The sequence below is a fragment of the Dermacentor variabilis genome, chromosome 2 (assembly GCF_050947875.1).
Source record: "Dermacentor variabilis isolate Ectoservices chromosome 2, ASM5094787v1, whole genome shotgun sequence".
Taxonomy (NCBI): domain Eukaryota; kingdom Metazoa; phylum Arthropoda; class Arachnida; order Ixodida; family Ixodidae; genus Dermacentor; species Dermacentor variabilis.
This window is the reverse complement of record NC_134569.1, coordinates 143,429,360-143,449,703: the sequence shown is the minus strand read 5'-3', so window position 1 is coordinate 143,449,703 and position 20,344 is coordinate 143,429,360.

Genomic DNA, 20,344 nt, shown 5'->3' with positions numbered 1-20,344 from the left:
AAAAAATTGTTTTTCTGTTATGTTGCTTGTAGGCACTTGTCAATAAAAGGTTAACCCTGTATAGGTACAGAAATAGATAAAAAGTCTTAGGGATGCCAAAGGCAACGTAAGTAAGCTAATGTGTGAGGAATTTAACAGCACAATCGCTTTGAATAAAACAGAAATTTCCCAACAGCTGAGCCAACGTCTAATTGACAATGTCCAATTGAGGAGGCCCCTAAAGACGAGATTTTTTAAAATGGAATGGCGCAGTCCAATCTAGGTTGTGTAGTAGCTATGACGTTGTTGCTGCTGAGCTCAAAAACGTGGATTTGATCACGGCCAGCGCGGCCCCATTTCATTTTCAATCTGTTTGTGTACTTAGAGTTAAATGCAAGAAACCCATGCGGTCGGAATATTCTGGAGTCTTCCACTATGGCCTGCCTCATAATCAGGTCGTTGTTATGGCACGTAAGCTATCACAATTTTTTTTCAGACCAATATAACGAAACGGTGGTTCTAAAATATTTTATTGCGATAGCAAATATATGGACATTCAAGGGCGATAAAATCGTCGCCGCGCGCCGCGTGCTGCATGTGCGAGTGAACGTATGCGAGGGTGAGCCGGCGATCGCGGCTCAGTCCCGCGCACCCAACGGAAGAAAGCGGGGAGAAAGCGCGCCGCCTTCCGTCGAGCGCAAGGTTTCGGGGGAAAGGTAGGGAGGCGGGCGCTCTAAAGTACCTTAAACCTCGTAAAGTAGTGCCACGCTTTGAAGAATGCCGCCTGGCGCTCTACCCAGGGTGGCCTGGACGGCCGCACGCGCCCGACGAGGCCGCTGTATTTTGAAGGCCATCTGCGACGCGTACAGAGTCCGCGCTGCGCTGTGCTTTCCCAGGTTAGTCGCGTCAATGCGAGCGGCAGCAAGAATTTGCTCGCTACTGCTGCCGCATTTCCTCACTGCAGCCTTTCGACAGGGAGCGTCCGCGGTCCTCGAGTGCGACGTGTTCATGTTTTCTTGTGCTCGCGTGACACCATGTTTATTAATTTAGTTAGTATGCCTACGTTTACAAGTTTTTACGGCCGACAAGACTACTATCCTTACTTCGTATTGACCGTCTTCGTGGAGCAGTTTGTTCTAGAGAAACGAATGGCGCTGTAGGCGTTTTCAGAATACGAAACCATTACCGCTTCCACCTTGCTTCTTGCGATCAGCTGTCAGAAACGCAACTGAGTTTTCGCTAACGCACAGAGCTCCAATCACGCTGGATTGAATCATGTGGATTGAAGACGTGTGCAGCAGTTGGCTGCAAATATAGTGACTGTCATATTAAGGAATGGAATGAATCTGTGTGGCCAAGTTCGCGGACCACTGCTGGAACTCTCCGTATGTGTTACCGGCACTTTGAGATGTACGACTTTTCTCGAGGATACAGAAATTACTCATCCGCCAGCGTTGTATCGCCAACTTTCAAAGAAAGTGATTCAGCCCCGGAACGTCGGCAAGAGTGAGCACTGCTCGTTAAACAATGACAGAGTAGCGCCGCTTCCTATCATAGTAAGTTTCGCGCACAGTATCTATACACATCTACCCCAACTGACACGGAAGCTTACGCCTACTCTATCGCCAACGTGTCAATAAGTGAATGGGTGCACATTTAAATATATGCGCACCATATACACGCAATAAATGACGGATTAGACTGATAGCGCACAAATCGTCGAAGCTGAATGTTTCGTCACGGTCCACAAGAGTACGCAAGTTACTATCGACAATGCATATTTCCTACAAGGTATTACAATGTACAAAACAGCTACGTTTCAAGCCTTGTGCGCAGCAAGAACTAAAGTTTACGAAGAGCCAGCTGTCTCCACGTGCCACTTCAGCCTGACACAGAACGCCTTGGACCATGCAATGCATAACATTCGCGTGTGCTCGAAGGCCTGGCCTTAGGCCTGTTAATGAGCGGGCCCGACTCCGGCCCGGGCCCGGGCCCGGGCCCGTGTCTCCAAGCCCGAGTCCGGCCCGGGCCCGTGGCCTCATGCCCCGGCCTGGCCTAGGCCCGCTGTAAGATGCTTGGGACGGCCCGGCCCGGGCAGTGTTCTACTGATGTCCGCTTGCTGAAGACGTTCGATGGCAGTGCGCCTGTGGCAGCCCCTTGTGCGCGCTGCGCAGGCTATTCGCTGTAAAAAAGGTCTATGGTTAGAATATCGCTCAAGCATGTCAAGCACAATGCTAAACCTTTCTATTGGCGTCAGTGCTCCGCTCTTCGGGCGATCCTGCACATTTTTTGTCTCTTCCGATATTAGACGTAAGAAAAAACCTCACCTTCTTATTTGCAGTAAGCCTAAAAAGTTAGCTTTAGTATTAAATACCTTTGCGTAGGTTCTTACCTAAAAATACCACCAGCAGTGCACGCTAGAAACTTACAAAGCTGAAGTTGATTCGCTGGCTGCCATGTCTGCGCTTGAGCCTTCTTTTAGCCTATCAGCCTATTGGCTAAATGATAGTCCTCTGTAGGGTCACTAAAAGGCGCAATCATAATGTGCTTTGCTAGTTTACACGGCAGTTCCTCAGGCAACATAGTACCCTGTGTGCCTGCATCAAAATCGCAAAAAAAAGGAAAAGGAAAACAGTAACTTGAGTACAGATCAGTGATGTGCATGTGAGCAGGACAAAAATAAAATTTCGCACACGGGGAGAGCCGTACATACAAATAACCACAAATGGCCTTACCTTCGTCACAGCAATCATTGGCAATATTTAACTTAACGGCACTTGTCAACTCTACTCCATTCTGATAATTTGCAGTTTCTGGCGTCTAGTATCCTCGGTCTCACCATCTCTACCAACGGCTCCAACGCCTTGGCTCTCAACAAGACCTGTGCCCCAATCTCAAAACACCCTACGACTTATTAAACGTATCTCTAACCGACGAAAGGGACTCCATGAAGAAAGCCTTCTCCGCCTCGTCCAATCCCTTGTCATATGTCGTATTACCTACGTTGCTGCGTACCTCAACTGGTACCGGGCTGAGCAAAACAAGCTCGACACCCTCATACGAGGGGTCTACAAGCAAGCACTTGGCCTCCCGCATTGCACCAGCACTGAACTCTTTAACCAACTGGGAGTTCACAACAACCTTTCCGAACTCATTGAAGCCCAACAACGCTCTCAGCTTGAACGGCTCACCCTTACTGAAACGGGACGCTTTATTCTATCTACGCTTGGCTTCACCTACCATCAGCAACAGGGCCCCAAACAACCGATTCCGACAGACATCCGTAGCTGGATCTACATAGACCCCGTCCCTAGAAACATGCACCCTGAATATAACAGGGCCCGGCGCCAAGCTCGGGCCGGAGCTATCATAAAAGCCCTTGCTCACGTACCTGGCGTCACATTTGTTGATGCAGCCCAATATTCCCATGGCACACGATTTGTGGCCGTCGCCACACGCGATGGAGTCCTACACCACGCCTCCAGCGTCACTACCTCCACTGCCGAGACGGCTGAAGAAGGGGCCATTGCCCTGGCCACTTTAGATCCCACCTGTTACACCATCGTGTGTGACTCTCGCTCAGCCGTCACTAACTTCAGCAAAGGCCGCATTTCTCCCCAACCTCTTCGCATACTCTGTCAGGCACCACACTCTAAAGACAGCATAATCTCCCTAACATGTATCCTGGCCCATGCGGGTCCTGTCCACCCACACCTCCCCAATCTCAACGAGGTCACCCACTCCACTTCGCGAGGCCTAGTCAACCGCGCCGGAGTCATTGTAGATGAGTTGGACACCAGGGACAATCTGACAACTTATAACGATCTCGTTAAGGCTTTTTACCTCAGCCGCCGAACCTTCCCCCGCCTCACCCCAACTTCAGCCGGGCGCAGGCTACCACCCTGCGTCTGCTACAAACAAACACGTACCCTTCACCCGCCCGCCTCCACCTTATATTTCCAGACGTCTACACTAACCTCAACTGCCGGTGCTGTGGCATTCACCCGGCTACGCTTCGGCATATGCTGTGGGAGTGCCCAGCACAGTACACACAGACTAACACCACGACTCTCTCGTCGAGGTTGCATGAGGTTCTGCGGAGCTCCACCCTCGAGGACCGAACTTGGGCGACCCAGCACGCCCGCGAGGCGGCGGCGAAGCAAGCCCTCGACGTCCCTTCATGGGAGGCTTAGGCCCGGCCATCATAAAGTGCTGGTTGTACAATAAAAGTGTATTCCTCCACCTAGTATGCCATATTTCTATGATATCCCTCAATGTGCATTTGGCAGCATACGTAGTGCTATAAAGAATCCAATTTCTGAAATCTGCACATTCAGATCCTATAAAAAATTAAAAAATACACGTTCTTGCGTGAACTGTTGTCTTTAGAAGTGCACAAATCTTGAAATTAAATTTTGTAGGTTTAGCTCTACCTTGCGTTATAGATTTGGACACTACAATTGTAAAAATGCGTTCTCCTCTTTCCAATTCAAAAGACACAATTGTTTATTCATTGCTAACTAGAGAAAAAAAAAGAAAGGAAGAAAAAGAGAAAAGAAAATGCAATGCATATGGAGATGATAATGTGGAAGGAATGTGGTCAAATTAACGTTTTCTCAGCGCAAGCTTAAAACACCTGAGACCGATGTACAAAACTTGTTCTGCTCTAGAAAGCGTGGCTAACATAATTTCTTTTTCGGCTCTCACAGCTTGACAAGTATGGGATATAATTTGAACGATGAAGGACCGTCTTCTTGAAGAAAGAATTTACCGGAGCCTGCTCCAATTCTTCTGTTGTCAACATTGATACAAAGACAGATGGCAGATAAGCTACAGAATAAATAGGCCTTGGCATTCAGCTTCACAAACGTTGGCGCTGCATTCATACTGCTAAAGGGAACGCATTTTCCACATGTAGCCGCGAAGTCCTAGACTTGAAGGCTTGGCCCGCTGTAAACAGCGTTCCCTTCTTGAGGTCAGCTCTGTGAGAGAAAAAAAAAACTTGTCAAAGTTTTGCAGTTCAAGGAATCCCGTCGTAATTATCGTAGGAACACTACCACTGCCATAACCACTACCGTGCCAACTGCGCGCAACTATTTTAGTATTGCAATCAGAGGCACATTTGCTCTCTCCTCCCACAAAGAATAGGTTAAGCGATTGCGTGGCGGCGTTTTGTTGAAGCCGACGACAGAGTTACTGTATGCCGGCGGGAGCCTCTACAGCAACTCTGGCTGCCGGTGTGGTAACATATGTACGTGGAGACCCTGTTTTCGCATTTGCCCGAGTGTCGTGCGCATGCTTGAGTTGCGAGATAAACATCTGAGGACTTTCACTTCTCAGAATCTGCCGTTCCTTATGTACTACAGTTCAATGCAGAAGGACGCGCTTTGCTCCATCGGTCCCTATAGCCGAGCTGCACTACATGACCGTGGAGGAGCCTCTTTAGCGGCCGCAGACCAATGAATAAAGACGCGTTGTTACTGAACCCTCCGTGGTTTCTTAGGGGCTATGGTGTTGGGCTACTAAGCACTAAAGCCACTCCATCCACGCGTCACCGACGCTTTCGCTCCGCGGAAACGTGTGTGGAGGGGCTTTACTAAGCACGAGGTCGCGTAATCGAATCCCGGCCACGGTGGCCGCACTTCTATGGGGGCGAAATGCGAAAACAGTCGTGTACTTAGATTGAGGTGCACGTTAAAGAACCCCTGGTGGTCCAAATTATTCCGGAGTCCTCGCCTACGGCGTGCTTCATAATGAAAGCATGGTTTTGGCACGTAAAACTTCATAGTTTAATTTCATAGGTAACGTTCTTACTGCGAATTGTTTTTATTGTAACATAGTCATTTTCAACTTACACTTAAATTCTCGATCTCTGCTAGGCGCCACATATGCAAGGCGTGTACACTTAGTACGTATACTTCTCTCGCCGTTGAAGACTGTGGCAATGGCAGAGCGTTGAAGACGCAATGCGAAGCGGCAAACATTATGCTACGTGTGCCATCATTGACGCGCGATAAACAAATGCCGCTTCGCCATCGGGAGCTCTGTATTGGCTTTTACAATCCTTTCCGGACGGAACCTTAAGCGGCGCTCACAGGAGGGGGGGGGGGAGGTGGAGCAGCATGTAAAGTGTGCCCTGCTCGCCATCCTCCTTAGTGCCTATGCAAAAGCACATTACATGCGAGAATCCTCAGCAAAAAGTCCCTATATTGGGGGCGAGTACCACCAGCGGAAAAGCTTGCGCAGCTGTCGGCGTGCCGTGGCTTAAGCGATCACGTGGACACAGCGGCCGACGCAGCCGCTGTGTCCAAGATTTTGTCCAACCATAATTTAAATGTTATAAAGCTAAATGCGATACGTGGAATTATCTTTATTGCAATTTATTCAACGTATAATCTCTTGCAACGTTTACGTGTATGCGCACAGCGGTAACAAGTTCAATGTCATCATCATCATCAGCATGGTTACGCCCACTGCATGCCAAAGGCCTCTCCCATACTTTTCCAACTACCCAGGTCATGTACTACTTGTGGCTATGTTGTCCCTGCGAACATCTTAATCTCATCCGCCCACCTAACTTTCTGTCGTCCCCTGCTACGCTTCCCTTCCCTTGGAATCCAGTCCGTAACCCTTAATGGCCATCGGTTATCTTCCCTCCTCATTACATGTCCTGCCCATGCCCATTTCTTTTTCTTGATTTCAACTAAGATGTCATTAACTCGCGTTTGTTCCCTCACCCAATCTGCTCTTTTCTTATCCCTTAACGTTACACCCATCATTCTTCTTTCCATAGCTCATTGCGTCGTCCTCAATTTAAGTAGAACACTTTTCGTAAACCTCCAGGTTTCTGCCCCGTACGTGAGTACTGGTAAGACACAGCTGGTTATACACTTTTCTCTTGATGGATTATGGCATACAGCAGGATGCCATAATTTTTGCTTTCTTTATAGAGGACTACGGTGGCTGTGGAGCTGCTATGGATATCTTTCAGTATTTTTACATACGACTCATCTACACCCTGATTCCGTAATGCCTCCATGACTGCTGAGGTATCGACTGAATCAAACGCTTTCTCATAATCAATGAAAGCTATATATAGGTGTTGGTTATATTCCGCACATTTCTCTATCACCTGATTGATAGTGTGAATACGGTCTATTGTTGAGTAGCCTTTACGAAATCCTGCCTGGTCCTTTGCTTCACAGAAGTCTAAGGTGTTCCCGATTCTATTTGCGATTACCTTAGTAAATACTTAGTAGGCAACGGACAGTAAGCTGATCGGTCCATAATTTTTCAAGTATTTGGCGTCCCGTTTCTTATGAACTAGGATTATGTTAGCGTTCTTCCAAGATTCCGGTATGCTCGAGGTCATGAGGCATTGCGTATACAGGGTGACCAGTTTTTCTAGAACTATCTGCCCACCATCCTACAACAAATCTGCTGTTACCTGATCCTCCTTAGCTGCCTTCCCCCTTTGCATAGCTCCCAAGGCTTTCTTTACTTCTTCCGACATTACGTGTGGGATTTCAAGTTCCTCTAGACTATTCTCTCTTCCATTAACGTCGTGGGTGCCACTGGCACTGTATAAATCTCTATAGAACTTCTCAGCCACATGGACTATCTCATCCATATTAGTAATGATATTGCCGGCTTTGTCTCTTAACGCACCGCATCTTATTCTTGCCAATTCCTAGTTTCTTATTCACTGCCTTTAGGCTTCCTCCGTTCCTGAGAGCATGTTAAATTCTATCCATATTAGAGTTCCTGATGTCCGCAGTCTTACGCTTGTTGATTAGCTTAGAAAGTTCTGCCAGTTCTATTCTAGCTGTAGGGTTAGATGCTTTCATACATTGGCGTTTCTTGATCAGATCTTTCGTCTCCTGCGAGAGCTTACTGGTATCATGTCTAACGGAGTGGCCACCGACGTCTTTTGCACACTCCTTAATGATGCCCACAAGATCGTCTTTCATTGCTTCAACGCTAATGTCCTCTTCCTGAGTTAAATCCGAATACCTGTTCTGTAGCTTGGTCTAGAATTCCTCTATTTTCCCTTTTACCGCTAACTCATTGATCGGCTCCTTATGTATCAGTTTCTTCCGTTCCCTCCTCAAGTCTAGGCTAATTCGAGTTCTTACCATCCTATGGTCACTGCAGCACACCTTGCTGAGCACGTCCACATCTTGTATGATGCCAGGGTTAGCGCATAGTATGAAGTCGATTTCATTTTTAGTCTCACCATTCGGGCTCCTCCACGTCCACTTTCGGCTATCGCGCTTGCGGAAGAAGGTATTCATTATCCGCATATTATTCTGTTCTGCAAAGTCTAGTAATAACTCTCCCCTGTTATTCCTAATGCCTATGCCATATTCCCCCACTGACTTGTCTCCAACCTGCTTCTTGCCTACCTTGGCATTGAAGTCGCCCATCAGTATAGTGTGTTTTGTTGTCACTTTACCCGTCACCGATTCCACGTCTTCAGAGAAGCTTTCGACTTCCTGGTCATCGTGACTGGATGTAGGGGCGTAGACCTGTACAATCTTCATTTTGTACCTCTTATTAAGTTTCACAACAAGACCTGCCACCCTCTCGTTAATGCTATAGAATTCCTTTATATTACCAGCTATATTCTTATTAATCAGGAATCCGACTCCTAGTTCTCGTCTCTCCGCTAAGCCCCGGTAGCACAGGTCGTGCCCGCTTTTTAGCACTGTATATGCTGCATTTGTCCTCCTAGCTTCACTGAGCCATGTTATATCCCATTTACTGCCCTCTAATTCCTCCAATAGCACCGATAGACTCGCCTCACTAGATAACGTTCTAGCGTGAAATGTTGCCAGGTTGAAATTCCAATGGCGGCCTGTCCGGATCTAGGGATTCTTAGCACCCTCTGCTGCGTCACAGGTCTGACCGCCGCCGTGGTCAGTTGCTTCGCAGCTGCTGGGGACTGAGGGCCGGGGTTTGATTGTTGTATTCATATAGGAGGTTGTGGCCAAGTACTGCACCAGGGTGGCCAATTCCTGCTCTGGTGAGGGAGTACGCGTTACCGGTTCTGGTCACCGGGATCAGGCCGCACTCCAGGCCTGTTTATGTAATTTTATCAACACGCGGATTTTTTTTATTCCGGTGGAAAATTGCGCGGCACCGGGATTCGAACCACGGTCCGCTTGCACGCGGGGCGGATGCTGTACATCTACGCCACCGCTGCGCCCAATGTAACCCAGTTCAATGAAACGCAGCGTTTTTCTTTATGCGCTACGGCAAGCATTCTAAGCCGAAATGCAAATAGCAGTTCATGCAGGTGCACAAGGTCAGCCGCCGACTCAAGAAAGTGACGAGGGCGAGTCGGTATTTGCTGAGTAAACTACGATGCGCAACATGTTGGTAAATATTTAATCAAATTCTGAGGATATATGTGCTAGAACTATGATATCATTATTAGCAGGGATCAGAGTTCTCGGTTTTATCCGATCAATGCCGAAACCTCTCCCGCCGATTCCAATTTTAGGAAATCGCTTAAACCGAAAAGTGCCCAATTGTGGAATTCGTCACGGCTTATCACTCGGGATCCACACAGCGTGACCGGACCCTCTCAATTGGGTTGAGTGCTTGTGCTCAAGCCCCCCTCACTCGTGCTCGGCTGGTACAAAAGCTTTCGCGTGGCGTGTCTGGACGAGTCTTTCTGACAACCTCGCCTGATGCTTGCCCGAATACCATGCAGGGGCCTCGTCAGACGCGTCATGACAAACGGGATCGAATAAGGGAGCGTTGTGCGCGTCCATTCCTGCCCGCTCTCCCTGCATGTTCTCGTCAGCTTACGCGCCGAGCCGTGGAAGTAAGCAAATGTGGATCTGCTAATGGGATAAAAAGTGATGTCTTCAAAGCGAGAGCCTCTTTCAGTACATGCGAGCTTGTGGACACAAACAGGGCGAGGACACAACCGGAGAGCGTGTTTAAAGAGGCATAAGCCGACTGGGCTATTGAATTCAGAATAAGATATGCCTTTTTACTGTTTCCTTCTCAATATAAATACGCGTAAACAGTTCTTCAAAGCGCCAAAAATGTCGAATTCGCGGTACTGTAAAAAAACATATAGGGGCCGATAAGTACCAAATTTTTTGAGGAGACAAATGTCAATAAACGCCTGCCGAATTTTTAAAAAAAGTATAGATGCCGGGAAATGTAATTCTTAATTATGACGCACGCCGTAAAAAGGAATTTCGGATTAATTTCGGACCACCTGGGTTTTGTTACCGTGCGCCCAATGCACAGGGCTCCTTTTTCGCATTTCGCGCCCATTGAATTGCAGCCGCCTGGGCCGGTATTTGATCCCACACTCTCGGGCTTAGCAGTTCAACGCCTTAGCCCTTATGCCACCACGGCGGTTAAAGAAGGGGTTAATGTCGACTATTACATTTTTTGTCCCTTTCCATACCTGCGTCTAGGTCCTAATGGAAAATGGTGCGCACGCGCAAATGCTCTTGCACGGGCATGGCCTCGCGCGTGCGTGCTATGCGACATGACACACGCGCTCATTCTTTGGCGGTGGTACAAGCGTACTTATTCAAATAGGGCATCCTCGCAAGATATAATTCAGACCAGACTAAATGATGTAAGAGAGGTACGAGTCATGGTGAGGGCCGTATGCCTACGCTCGGAGGCCGTCTGGATCGCTAGGCGAGATCGGCGGTGGAGGAAGGTATCTTCTTGTGATGTCAACAGTTTCAGGGCACTTCCACAGTAGGTGCGCTGCCTATACAGGTTGTCCTGTGTCATGATACACTGAACAGACAACCCTGAAGAACAGCCATGCTCAGGAAAGTCCTGGAGGGCTCGCTAAGACAGCTCCGCTTTAAAAAAAAGGAAGTCATGGAGATTCCATGCGCAGTGGCAACGAGAAACTGTGATTCGCAATGATGAAACGGCGCACCTTGACAAGAAGGGGAATTGGGCGAAGAAGCAACCGTCAGCCCAGGTGGCGGAGAAACGCGACATTGCGCCACCACCGATCATAGCATCCAATCAGGTCACCTCAAAGTTATTGTGGAGTATACACGAAACGAACACCGCACCACGGCCGCGCCGACAAGCTCTCTATTCCGCTGGATACCACGATTGGTTCAATTAAAAAAAAGTTTATTTTCTTCTGCATCTTTACAGAAACAGTGACCAGAGCAAAAGTCATCGAGGCCTGACAGAGGCTCCTGCTCCGTGAAAATTTTGACAACAGCGAATAGCTCACACGTAGCATGAAAGTAAATACAACATCGTCGTTTTAAGATAACAAAATTAGCATTGTCAACTAGCATACTACATTGATAAATAACTATTACAATTGAAATTATTCGTCGTTTTAGGACAAGTGATGTACAGTTACTATGTTACATACACTCAATACAATCAGCAAAACGAGAACAAAGTGAAAGCAGGAGCCAACGTTTCGACAAGTGGACTTGTCTTCTTCAAGGAGAAGACAAGTCCACTTATCGAAACGTTGGCTCCTGCTTTCACCTTGTTCTCGTTTTGCTCATCGTCTTCAAGTTCTATCTCCCGCATTCCCCGTGTTTTCCATACACTCAGTACAAACATATCAAAATAAATTACAAATTGTCAATATAATATCCAGCATGAAATTAATACTAAGTAACATTACACATATTTCAGGTCCTTAAACAGCGTGAAGAAGTCATATAAAATTATCATAAGTATCAACAAACAGCAATAAACAATCTAGTAATTACAGCACACTTTGAATATATAATGGGATGTAAAAACAGCAAGTTACATTCGATCTCATTTTCAATCAACAAGAACTTGGAAGATTTCTTTGTAAGCATATTACATTCTGTAGTTCCTAGATGATTCAACGATGCAGAGATTCGATAAGTGACTTGTTGTCTGCCATAATTGGTTTTCGTCCGCGTAACTCGAATAGCTTTGCTACTTAGTGGATAGTGATTTTGCCATTGTGATTCGTATACATCAAGACGTTCATTAGCTTCTATATATTGTAATAACTTATAATAAACAATTTGAGAAGCCTTTAGTAGTTCATACTTGATAAGCAAAAGCTCTGTGCTTAAGTGTTGCGGCCTTCCTCGATAATTTTCGAAAACTCTCAGCACTCTCTTCTGTAATACAATAAGGTTTCTTGTAATTCTGCGTATACGTAGTGCCCCATACTAATATACAAAAGGAAAGCCTAGAGTAAAACAATGAATAATATAGGAAACTTTTTAACCAAACAGGTATAATGTCTCTCATTTTAAACAAATATCCTGTAATTTTGCTGAGCTCAGCTGTAAGGTTAATAACATCGGTATTCCATGACACATCCTCACTGAACCACACACAAAGAAACTTGCGAGCTTGTACGTGTTCCAGTTCAGCCTCACGCAATTTAACTGAAATTTTATAATGACGCGGCTTGTTAATTGGCGCAAATATTATGTAATTCGTTTTGTTAATTAACATTTAACGCTAGCTTATTGATGTGTAACCAAGTCGATAGCCAATGTAAATATCTATTAATTGAACTTTGCAACTCTGTTATCGATCTGTCCGCAAAAAACAAGATTAGTATCCTCGGCGTACACGCTTAATCTCTGGGAAAATGGGATTAAAGCAAGATTATTAATATAAAGTTTAAATAATAGCGGACCTAATATGGACCCTCGGGTATACACCATTGTGAATTTTTAATTTCGGTGACTTTACCTCACTGACTGAAATATATTGGTATCTATATGTAAGGTAGCTTTGTAATACTTTTAGTGCAATACTGTGTATTCCATAATCATATAGCTTCAAATGGAAAGTTTTCCTTAAATCCAAATAGTTCCTTTGTTCAATGTTTTCTATGATTGCATGTTTAGCATTCAGTAGTGCCTGCTCTCAAGATATTCCTTTCCGAACACCGTACTGCGTATCACACATGATATTGTATTTAGCCATGAAGCCTGCAATGAGGATGTTTATGACTGTTTCAAAAACGTTCGATAACAAAGGAAGTACTGAGATTGGTCTTGAATTATTGGCGTTGTGATCTGTTCCCCCTTTATGAACTGGGCATACTCTAGCTATTTTAAGCGCATCAGGAAATATACCACATTCAAACATTGAGTTAGCAATGTGACCTATAGGAATGGAAATCATGTCTGCTACATGTTTGACTGGAAGTGAGAGGATATCATCAATACCAGAAGCAATATCATCTTTTTTTTAATTTCCAGTTGTTTTGACCACTTCATGCATCGTTGTAAGCGAGAAAACAAGTGAATTCAGAGGTGTCTTTCTTTCAGTGTTCGCAGTGTTCGATAGATTAACAGGTAGTTTATATTCTCCACTACGTATAAATTGAGCCTTTAGTACGGCAACAGCTTCGTCACCAAGAGTACACTGAGATGTCGTTACATTTATAGTGTTGATTGTTTTTTATATTAGTTGTACCCTTTACAGCCTGCCAGAGCCTCCTAGAATTATCCGAAATCCGAGTAAATAAATTTTCATAATACTGTAATTTTGCACGTTTTAAATCGGTATTAAGCTTATTTCGATAGTCCTTAAACTTGCCCGTGGTGCGAGCACGAACGGGCCAATATGGCCCATGCGCTTTGGGAATGCCAACGCCACGAGGAAGAAGGACCAGGAGGAGGGTGGAAGACAACAGCAGGATCCTCTGAAGCGGGGCGCCTTGCTGAGAAATGGCAAGCCGCCCTCCTCAGCGAGGCACCTGAAGACCAGCTGAGTGGGACGTCTAGCGGGCCAGGGCCTTTGCCGAGGACCTCGGAAGATTTTCCTCGGGCGAAGGACCCCTGGCAGCCTTGCCCCGGTCGCGTATTTGGAAAATCCAGAAGGGACAACGCATGGCAACCGCAGCGCCACGCTATTGGCTGCCGCCTGCCGGGACGCGCCGTGGCGTCATGCCTAACAACGTACTCTCATCACCAGCGGTTTCGCGTAGCTTGTTGTGGGTCGTGGCCAACGCCGTGGCCAACGTTTTGTCGTGGCTGGCACGCAGACGCGGCTACGTGAAACTGGCGTAACTGTGTGCTGGCGCGGTCGCGAGCCGAGGGTGACGCGACTTTCCGTCCCATCCATCGAAGCGCCCTCTCCGCCCTGCCGATTGATAGGAATCGGGACCTACGCCGGTGCGACAGTTTACGCTGCGAGGATCGCTGGGCGAAACCCATGCCGACAAGATCGGAACCTGTGAGATGGAGTCGTATTCCACCACTACTACTAATGATACGCAGCGCGATGCCCTCAAGTGGAAACAAAACGCCCTTGCGATTACTGTGCTGCTCACGTCCTTTAATGCAATTCGGCGCGCATCGACACGGCGTGAAAGCACTGAATAGTTTTTTAAAGTACGTGCGCTGGCACAAAACGTTATAAACAGTCCCGAAAGAGCCTATATTGTGTTGGAAGTTAAAGTTCACTCTAGATATCAATAAATGTTGCAGGTATGTGCCAATTTCTTCACCTAATTGCAGAGAACTCTCTCTGGCCGTTATTGCATTTTTATGGCTTCCTCCATGTCCCAATATGCTGAATTTCAAGTACATTGAAGTTGTTGCAGATGCGAAATGCCACTTTTATAATGTATTTGGTTCGCCTGTTAAATATAGTTTAAAAAGTTCTGTTCAAAAAGAAATTCCCATCTTTTTACAACTGGGATAAATAATGTTAGAGGTGGAAAGCTGTTATAATACTTTAATTATAACAGCTTTAAGCTAATACTTTAATTTAAGAGCACTGCTTTAAGTTAATTTCTAAAGTACAGCAATTTTGCTTGCCTTTTTCTGTTTTATAAACTACAATGTACATCTTTGAAAGGCAGCCTGACCCTCTTTAAATTCGAAATATTGGACACAGACTGGGAACACTGCTTTCCAATACACTTGCTGAAACTGCCTTATCAGAACACCCTAGTACACAATGCAGATTCATAAGGAAGTGACAAGACAGTTTGACAATTTTAATCATTGAAAGACTTAGCTAAACCTTTTTTGGGTTGTTTTTTCTTGCTTTCAGACGCTGCACATTGCCTTTTAAGGCATGTTTTCAGTGTTTCTTTTTTTATGGGTAGGGCATGTTAACATCTTTTACACCATGTCAATTATGTGGTGCCATAATGTGTTCTTGGATGGAGTCTTGCCCTTTCATTCAGTACAATATAATGTCGTTTATTGTGTCGTAGGCCGTTTTACATTTGAGTATAAGTGTAGCATTTTGCTAAGTTTTGCCTCTGTCACCCAAGCTTGCAAGTTCGCTACCCACTGCTGGTGACGTGTGACACATGTGACTTCTGTTCAATAAAAGGAAGTCTGTCACTTATCCTGTGCACAGGTTGTCTTTTTGGATTACAATTTGTTGCCTATATTAGTTCTTTTGTTGCATCTCAGATTAGGAATGGCTATCATAGTTGACATCATTTAACCATATTGCACACAATGTGGATATGTACTTGCAATATATGGCCACCATAAATATAAATAGAAGTTAATAATTCAAGAATAGTGCCTTTGCATGGTGGGACAGCCATGAATTGTAGCTACAAGGTACCAGCGCTGCAAGTAGCACCGTTTGTGCAGAATATAGTTCAACTCAAATACTTTCAAACATCATTGTTTTTGTCTGCATTTCTATAGCTCCAGTTCCTGTGAACAACACACATATGGTGGAAGAGTGGCTTGCACCTGCAGTTGGGCCCAATGAATAGCCAAATTTCTGCACGTTTTCATGTTATTAGCATATTAGTAGAGGCGGTCGTTCTTATAGTAGCCTGTTTGCCCAGTGTAGAAGCCACTGCGGGTGTCAGGATGTTGTACACATCTTCGGCTTTGCAGGGGACACAGCATCTGGCACATAGTTTGTCACAGGCCATGTCTTTGGGGCAAGTTGGGTTTACTCACTTGCAAAGGGAGAACCAAGCTTGTTGGATAAGAATTAAACCGCCTGTACACTCAGTGCCCTTCATTTTGTGTGACATATATGGTTATAGCTGCCCTTGCTTTATGCATTTCTTGTCCGGCAGCAGTCCTGCTTTTGAAACACTCGGGATAGCTTTTAGCAAGCTGGACAGGAATAGCACTGAAAAACCAGCAGATGTTAATTGTCACACTTGTCATGCGAAGCTTCATACAGTATGATGAGGGCGGAAATTAATGAGGGTGTTCCTCAAGGCCTTGTAGCACATGTCATGAGTTTGGAGCAACGTGATGTATAGCACTTTTCTGTTCGCATACTATGGGTTCAGCAGGTGTGGCCATGGTTTAAGTGCAGTGCAAGGTCAAGAAAACATATCTATGAGCAACACCCTGGTAAAGGAGACGCTGGGAAAACTAATGGGAAGCCTGTTGAACATCTAATTGACCAAGTTGCTGGCTTCATCAGGCAAAGTGTGATAAAGAGAAGAAAGTCATCAACACATCAGAATGTTTTTGCATATAGACACTGCTAAGGTTCTCAGGCACGCCAACAAGTCTTAGTGCGCAGGCTATGCAAGACCAACTACATATGCCTTCTGTTTGGACAAAGAACTGTTCATTGTAATTGGATGAAGATGGAGTGGACAGAAATAAACGGCAGCTCTATTAATCTGGTTTCACTGGCATTAACACTGATATGTAAGTGCGCATTGCCATACTCCGCAATGCCTTCTTGGGTGACATCAAGGACCAGCTTGAGGCAAAGGATAATAGACATCTTTACAAGCTAAAAATGCATGCATGGAGAGCACTTTGTGTCCAAAAAGTAGGCACTTCCACAGGGGCACTGGAAAAGGAACATATTATTGACAGTGGGCAAAGACAAGCTTCTCTGCTACTATACACCCAGCATTGTTGCCATGTAACGCCATCTGAAACAATCCCTCTCAAAGAGGAAATCATCTTTGTGTATCCACAAAGAGGGCAGCAGGCAAAGCCCCTTCAGCAATGATGCCAGCTTCAAAAGGCCCACTTGCACATCCTGAATGCTTTCTTCTTAGACTTTGCTGGGTGCAAGCATTCTACTGTCCAAAAGTTGTCATTGAGAGCACTGTTCGTTTGGTTGCAATACAGTTCTGAAGTGATTGCAACAAATTTCCCTTCCTAGTTGGTCTGGAGGCTCACGGTGCTCATGGAGCAACACCATGAGATAAGCAAGGTGACAGGATGCCTCCAAGCCCTTGTTTATTTATCACACTGTTTTGTTAGTAACAACCATGAGATCTGAGACCAACAAGCTCACGTTCGGCAATCTAATGGTTACTGTGGAGGATCCATAATAAAAAGCACAAAACAGAAAACTCAACAGAAAGGATAAGGCACCATTTAACACTTAGTATTGCTGCAGCCCACCCCCTTTTATTTTGTCTGGTCATGCTACATTTTTTTCTATAGATAGGCATGAACTTATCCTGTGCGCAGCTTACTGCAGAGAGCATAGGTGATGTTCCCAATCGGTGTCCGATTTTTATATACACCATGTGCTGGCTCAAAGAGGCTCGAAACACTGCAATGGAAGCTTCTAGTAGAAAAGGTACCTGGAAGAAAAAAACTACTACAACCACCTTGGCAACATCTTGTCCCCTTAATAAAAATTGTGCTTCCGTATCAACTTCAGCCCTCCAGTTTAGAGTAAGTACCAGTGCACTTATGAACAACGAATCAATTCTCAAAGAGCACGTGCAGTCCAGCCAGAAGCATAGGCATGAATCCGCATTGTGCTCCTGCATTGAAGGTGAATAATGCATTACAAAATGGCGAATGTGCCTTAGTAAGCTTCCCGGCAATATGAATTTGTAATGTACAAAGAATTGTCAATAAAGCTTACCAAGAGCACAGATGCACTTGCAAATTATATCACAATTGAAAATAATGAGTAAACCTATGTGCCCTTTCCACTCTTAGTATGCTTTACTGCACGATGCTACATCCCTGTATTGCAGTGTAGCAAGCTACGAAAGAAACGTTGCATAATTGAGCTTTTTAAGATTACCTTTTTCGCAATACACCTATGTACTGCGGTGAAGCATACTAAATGTGGAAAGGGGCCACTGTCACTGGACATAAAAAGAGTTCTTTAATTATACACTCGCGCAACCGCCGCCTCTCACATCGCCTCAGTGGACATACTATGCTGGGTGATAGCGGTCCCCTCCCACTTTTAGTATCCTTCAGCGCGTAACTAAAATGTACTGCGGCGAAGAAGCAGTACATTTGTATTGGGTGAATAAACAAATGGTTTTTACAACAGTACAGAAATAAACGCGCACCATGCATCAGTCTACCACATGGAAGAGGGTCGCAACAAAGGGTAGCTGATTCACACAGGCTGTGTAGCCCGCTTATCAGTCGTAAAGGCTATTATAGGAAATTCAAAATTTCAGACACACAGAAATATGTTTATATGTTTACGTTCGCACTCCTTGCGTAATAAGACTGCCAGAACTTCCACAGTAGGAAGTAATTTACAACACACAAATGCGAACAACACAGACATATGCCTTGTTTTCAACTCGGTCGTCATGCAAATGACATATAGCACGGAAAAACGTGAACATGCTGGGTGTTAGCATCGTAAACTTCATACTAGGCAAGGAGCACACCACAATCCCGCGACAGCCGCTAATGAGACCAAAACGGGTGCACATATCTGTGAACGTGCAAATGGAGACCCCTAAGCCATTCTGTTCTTCCACCACCCCCCGCTGCACGGCTGCACCACTCGTATCATGCACAGCACACCTAACACACATTCAGCGCTGAACAGTGCATGGGCGGTCGACGCAGTCGCATTTACATGACTTGTAGCGAGCAGCACATCCCTCGATGTCCGTTAAGCAAAGTCGGACACGGCGACGCCACATCGCGGTTCGTAGAACTTCGCTGCCGAGGCGCTAGGCCAGTTCGACATTTCAATTGTCAAGGAAGCACGGGTCACACAACGCAGATTCTGTACTGCCAGAGCTCACCGAGGCGAAAGTCGCACTGCCGCACCACCACTACTCGCGGCTTTCCGCCAAGTAACACAAAACCTAACACCAACACACAAGCAACGCAAGCACGATCACATAAGCAACGTTGAACAACGCACCGTCCCGCGCGAGCCGGAGAACGATCACGCCGAGAACGAACACACCACGGCCCCGCTCGGCGCCACCATCATGCCTTCTCAAAAATCCCTAAACGATCCTGTCCCTAGGCACCTATGATCAGGTCACGTGAGGGATTTTTATACGGAGAGCACCGGGAACGAGAGTTATCGCTTGGCGCCGTTGCTAGGGGTGACATCACGGCGTCCCACAGGCTCGTAAGCCAATAGCGTGGTGCTGCGGTTGCCATGCGTTGTACTTTCTGGATATTCCAAATACGCGCCCCGGTCACCAACAGCAATAACCGTTGGACAAATAAAGCTTATTCCTATCCTATCCTTGAACTCAGCAAGTTTAGGTCAGATCTCTACTTTCAACGAAGGTGTGGTATAATTTGTTTTTCGTCTTGATTCTGCTTAAAAAGGATAGCATTAATCCACAGTTTTCTATTTCTGTTTTTACGGTTCCTACTGTATTTAAGAGAAAATGCCAGGCTGTAGCCACGTTTAAAGCTCTCATAAAGATAACTGTGTGCTTTATTTGGGTCTGTAGTTGTCATCACCAATTCTCAGTTTACTTTTTCAATAAGTGCGCGGAACGTTTCTAGTGACTGCGAATTGATGCTCCGATAGGACGAAGCAGATATTTTGCTGTCCGTGGAGCTTTTACCACCGGTAGGTAACAGAAGACTGGCAGATCACTGATATCTAGCATCAGCAGACCAGCAGTAGCGTCCTAGCAGGGCATATTTGTGATACAAACATCAAGTAACGTTGCACTATCTGCCGTGATCCGCGTCGATAAGTCAATAAGGTTTTCACATGCGTATGATTTGATTATATTTTTGAATTCCCTCGTGCTTACGTCGTTTCCAAGCATATTACTATTCACATCACCAGTAATTAAGAGCATAGCATCACCATTACTTACATTATTTAAGAGCTCTTCTGGAAAATTACGGAAACTTATATTGCTGCCGCAGGGCGCGCCCTGTAGATAACGCAGAAGTACCCGCATTGTGTACGAATAACAAGACATTCTACATTTTCATTCATGACGGTATATTCACGTAATACTTCATACTGCATACACCTTTTGACATACACGGCAAGACCGACGTCGCGACTACAGTCTCTTATTAGTCCTTCATACGTATACCCATCAAATTGTGGTGGAATATCCCGTTCTGTAAACCACGTTTCTGAGAAACATAGAATGTCATATTTGAACTTTTTATTCTCAAGCGTCTCTTGCACTATTTCCTGCTTATTTCTCATACTTCGTGCA